The sequence below is a fragment of the Macaca thibetana genome, chromosome 11 (assembly GCF_024542745.1).
Source record: "Macaca thibetana thibetana isolate TM-01 chromosome 11, ASM2454274v1, whole genome shotgun sequence".
Lineage (NCBI taxonomy): Eukaryota > Metazoa > Chordata > Mammalia > Primates > Cercopithecidae > Macaca > Macaca thibetana.
This window is the reverse complement of record NC_065588.1, coordinates 122876302-122881683: the sequence shown is the minus strand read 5'-3', so window position 1 is coordinate 122881683 and position 5382 is coordinate 122876302.

Sequence of the window (5382 nt, the reverse complement as noted above, 5' to 3'; positions counted from 1 at the left end):
TCTGTGGCTGCCATGCCATGAGGAAGCTCACACAAGTCATGTGGATAGGGATGACCCAAGTAACCCGGCTGCCAGTGACCACGGAGGCCTGAGGTGTGTGATCCCAGTCGAGCCACCACGATTTGTGACATCCCAGCCAAGGATCCAAACACCGTGGAGCAGAGAAAGCCCCTCTTGTCCTAGCTTGTCTGCACTCCTGCTGCAAAAGTGGTGAGCAAATAAATGATTGCTTTAAGCTCCTAATTTGGAGTTGTTTATTATGTTGTGATAGATCCTTGAAACAATAATGAAGCAAACATTTTGCATTCGAGAACTCAAACAGTAGAAAAGGGGTGTGCACAAGACAAGCTGGACACGTAGAATCGTATCGTCTTTCTGACTGAGAAATATTGCAGATGCAATATAATGCATCTGTCATCAAAGGGCAGCTCAGGTAGGTCCAAGTTGAGCTTATCAGCCTGTATTCAGTTGTGAGCCATTGAAGGTTATAGCAGGAGTGTCTCTCATGCTTCATTGTGAACTCTCTAAGACAAAACAACCCCTCTGCACTTTAGTTTCCACACAAATGGGTAATATTGCTATCTCACCCTTCAAAAGGCTTATTGAGAAAATGAAATAGTGTAACTGTGGCTGAAAATGTTTTGTAACTTGGGAAGGGCATACAGATCTGGTGAGTTACTAGAGCAGAGTTAAAGAAAAACAACATTCAGGTACTGACTTCAAGGGAAGCCAGTTCATGAAAGGCAATGTAAAGTAGGAGGTAAGACTGTGGACACAGTGGCCTGGTTAAGACCTTGGTTCTGTGACTTATGCACTGTTTGCCTTGCAGCAGGGTGCTTGGAAACTCTGTGTCTTTTATTGCTCATGGTGAATGAGAATTGTAAGACGCACATTACGGGGGCATTTTGTAGTATTAATGAGTTAACATGTAAATATGCTTAAAACAGTGCTTAGCACACACTGAGAGCTCAATAAATATGAGCCATTTATTTTATTATCATTGCTACTATAATTAGGACTTAGAACATCTTCATAGTTCTAATATAGTTCTGTTTCTACACCATACAGTTAATTCATAACATTTCGGGTGTGATGCTGCATTTCATCCTACCATTATCTTTATGAGAAAGTGTCACCGAAATTCTCACTAGTCAGCCACCTATTTCTGCTTGAACTTTTTCTGAGATAGAAATTTCTATCTCAGCGAAGCCTCCAATTTTTTAGTTTATTTGCTTGAGATAAATACATAGGAGAGAAAGTATTGAGGTAACTGGTATGTTCACTTCTAAGGCAATTGTCAAATCACCCTCCATAAAGCCTACAGTAATTTTTTGACCTCCTAGTAATCCTGCTAGGTGCATACTTCAACATTTTCTGCCAACAATGAAAACACAACCTTTAAAAATATTTTTCAGTTTGATCAGTGAAAAAAAGTAATTTGTAATTTTATTTTGATTCTTTTTGTTACTAATGCTGTTGATTTATTTCTCAAATGTTTAATTTTCACATTTTCTTTTATTACTGCTGACTTGCTTTTTCAGGCTTTTCATGTATGATCTGTCTATCGAGTTGCTTTATTATAACTAGATGTTTTTGCTGTTATTCTGTCTTACGATTGCATGCGTATATGTGTGTTTGTGTGTGACTGTTGTGCAAGGCAGTGTTTCAACTTTGTTTTTCATTATTGACCTCTCTTACGCTGAGGAGACTTTTAAGACTATTTCCTAATCATTTCCCTCCCTCCATGAAATGTTTATGCTACAGACATATTGCATATCTGTTTATATACTGCATCCAGGCTTGTATTATTTTGTGCTCCCTACCAACCCCACCAGCAAATTTTGCCCCTGTAAGGATGCTGCCTCTGCTATTGAGACTGCATGGCGTTGAAGACAGAAAGGGCATTTTGAGCAGAGAACTTCATTTCTGCCTGATCCCTGCGTGTCTGGGGGAGACAGTGCATCAGAGCCCCACTGTCCACGGGTTGTTTATTGTCTGTCTGTCTTCCTTTGTGTTTTTTTTTCTGTTTGTTTGTTGTCAGTGAATCCTCTCCTGATCACATTGAATCCTGTTGGTTCCTCAATAAGCTAAACATAGAGTTACCACATGGCCCAGCAATTCCACTCCTAGGTATGTACCCCCAAAAATGAAAAACAGGGTTTCAAACAAAACTCTTATGGCCCATCAGTCTTGCAGCTTTCTTCCTCTCTTTTGAGTAAGGGATTGTTCCTGGGACCCTGGGCTCTGTAGACTCCTTGAGAAAATACTGGTAGTCCCAACTGCATTTGCATAGTTTTTTTCCCTAGTTTTCTACGTTAATGATGCTCTCACAAATATCACAAATATTATTGTGCCTGTATGTTTTATTACTTTTGATTTTGTTTGTTTTTGGTGTTTTCTGTTTGTTGTTTTTTTGTTTGTTTGTTTTTGCCAGGCTCTCAGTGATGGGGCTGGGGAAGCCCAGGAGAAGGGGGCTGAGCTGTGTGCGTGACAGAACGGGATATCCTGCAATGAGAAGCTGCAGGATCTGGATACACAGGTGAGCAGGGCTAGAGTGTGACCATCTATCACGATCCAGGGACTGGCAGAGAAAACGCATTCAGTGCTTTAGAGGATGGGTAGTTGCTGTAGCCTTTTCTGCTGGGTGGGCAGGAAAATATAAACTCAAGAAACAATGGTCAGAGAAAAGCCCCAGAGGGTGAATGAATGTATTCTTCTTCACTGAGTACAGTAAATCCGGATTTAAGATGCAAGCCAGGCCATTGTGGGAACCCAAGATCAAATGCATTGTTTCATTAGACAAGATATGAGTATCAAAAGACTTTCCTGTACATTTGAGAGATTTCATTCAACACCCATTAAATAAAGACAAAGTTGGCTGAGAGGGTAGATGACAATAATGACCACCTCTATCAATGGAAATTAAATGGTCTTTGATTTACTAATCTTTTTCTCATGTATCTAAAATCTAATTTCATTGGGAAAACTAAGTTAAAACTACTACTTTAATTCTACCTAAATAAACTAAACTAAAATACAAATGAATTTATAGATAAAATATAAGTCCTGGGGGGACAAAGAATAACACTGTTACTTATTTTAGAAAGTTCCCTACTTATTTCTGAGTGTTGAGTGGGAAAACATACCAAAGCTTAGGCACACAAAACCTGCTTTAGGATTAAAAGTTTCCTTGAAAATGTTCAGAATTTTATTCTTAACCATTAATTATATAACAAAAGCAAATCAATTTAACCTCTTTAAGAAGCACAGAATAAGATCATTGCCAATGCCATGAGGAACCTTCCAGAGCAGTTCTGCCCCTTTGGAGGAAGCCAAGAAGGACTCCATTAATCATCACAGAGGCACTTGGACCGAGGGAGCATAAAAGAGATTGGGCAAGGTTAGAACTTGCAAGGCCTTGTGGTCTATGGTGGGGGACTCGAAGTTGACCCTGTATTGTGTGAGATGTCATTGGAGAGTTCCCAGCATGGAAGCAATATGACTGGTTACTCCTGGCCTCAGTTTCCCCATCTGTAAAATAAAAGACTATGGTGAACTGTATTCATCACTTTCCATCTCTAACATCTGTAATTTCAGGGAGGAGGATGAACTGAATAAGAGCAACATAAAGAGAAAGTAACAGGCTTTATGAATCCAGAACTAAGTTTGCAGAATTGCAAAGAAGGGTGTGTGTGTGTGTGCATGTGTGTGTGAGTACACACACATATGCACATATACATATATACACATATGCACATACATGCATACATACATATTTGTCTCAATAAGAACCTGCTTATTAAAATGTTTGTGTCTTTCAGAGGGTGAAGGGTTGGGAGAGGGAGGGGATCAGGAAAAATAACTAATGGCTACTAGGCTTAATACCTGGGCAATAAAATAATCTGTGCAACAAACCCCCATGACACAAGTTTATCTATGTAACAAACTTGCACTTGTACTGCTGAGCTTAAAATAAAAATAAAAAATAAAATGCTTGTGTAATAAATAAGAAATTCTTAGCACATGTGCAAATTGCAAACAGCTTGGAATGTTCAGATAATCTTAAGTTCAGAGAAAGGCATTGAAAGAAAGTAGTTACCATTCTCATATGGCCGTAAATCAGTAATTGTCAATTATTTGAGCCCCAGGACCCCTTTATAGTGTTAAATATTATTAATACCTCTAAAGGACTTTTATTTATTGATGGTCCTATCCATCAATATTTATTATATTAGAAATTAAAACAGAAATGCCTTTGATGCCTGTTTTTAAAAATACTAAATCCATTACATGGTAATATAAAGAGCATATTTTTATAGAAATAACTATATTATTCCAAAAAATGAGGGAGGAGAATGGAAGTATTTTGCATGTTTGCTAATCTTGTCTTTGTCCAGCTTAATAGGAAGCAGCTGTGTGTGTGTTCATTCTGTTGCAGTGTCTTGTAGCCTCTGAGAAACTCCACTGCACACTCATGGGAGAAAGAGTAAAAGAGCCAATAGCATCGTGGTATGATTACTAAGAAGGTAGTTTCTGGTAATCATCAGGGATAGAGTATTGGCTTGGTGTCTTTAGTTCCAGAGTTATTGTGCTCTGCAAATTTCTTAACTTTCTATTCTAATTAAATTAACAAAACATGTTCAAAGATTTATCAAAAATGTAGACATTCAAATGTCTACAGAGTCCAGGGAGGAGGACTGCTCGAGTCCAGGAGCTCAAGATCAGCCTGAGTAACATAGGGAGACCCTGTCTCTACTAAAATCATTAAAATATTATCCAGGAGGGGTGGCATGAACCTGTGGTCCCAGCTACTCAGGAGGCTGAGGGGGATCAGCTTGAGCCTGGGAGGTCGAGGCTGCAGTGAGCTGTGATCGCATCACTGCACTCCAGCTTGAGTGACAGCGGGAGGTCGAGGCTGCAGTGAGCTGTGATCGCACCATTGCGCTCCAGCTTGAGTGACAGCGGGATATCCTTTCTAAAAAAAAAAAAAAAAATCAACACAACAACTGTCTACAATTGCTCAGTAGATAACACAAGTGCAAGTACACGGTGCAGCAACATGGACCTCTAAGCGGGGGATGCTGGTGAACTTGAACATTCATGCCGCCGAAAGGATGCTTGTTACTCAGCTCCCGTAGATGTGCCCACGGGAAATGTGAACTTAGTATTGCCATATTCCAGTATTTCAAAAGAAGCCATGTATTTGTGAGTGTCTGTCTGTGTGTGTGGGCTTAGTATCTCTTATTTTCCATAAGTGAGAACAATGAGATAAAAATCATCAAACGACGATTTTTTGCCTCCTAAGCTAAAGAGCTTACATGTATTAATCTTTTGCCTCTTTTGTCTTTTTCTAATTGCAAAAGTAACCCATCCTCATTGAGC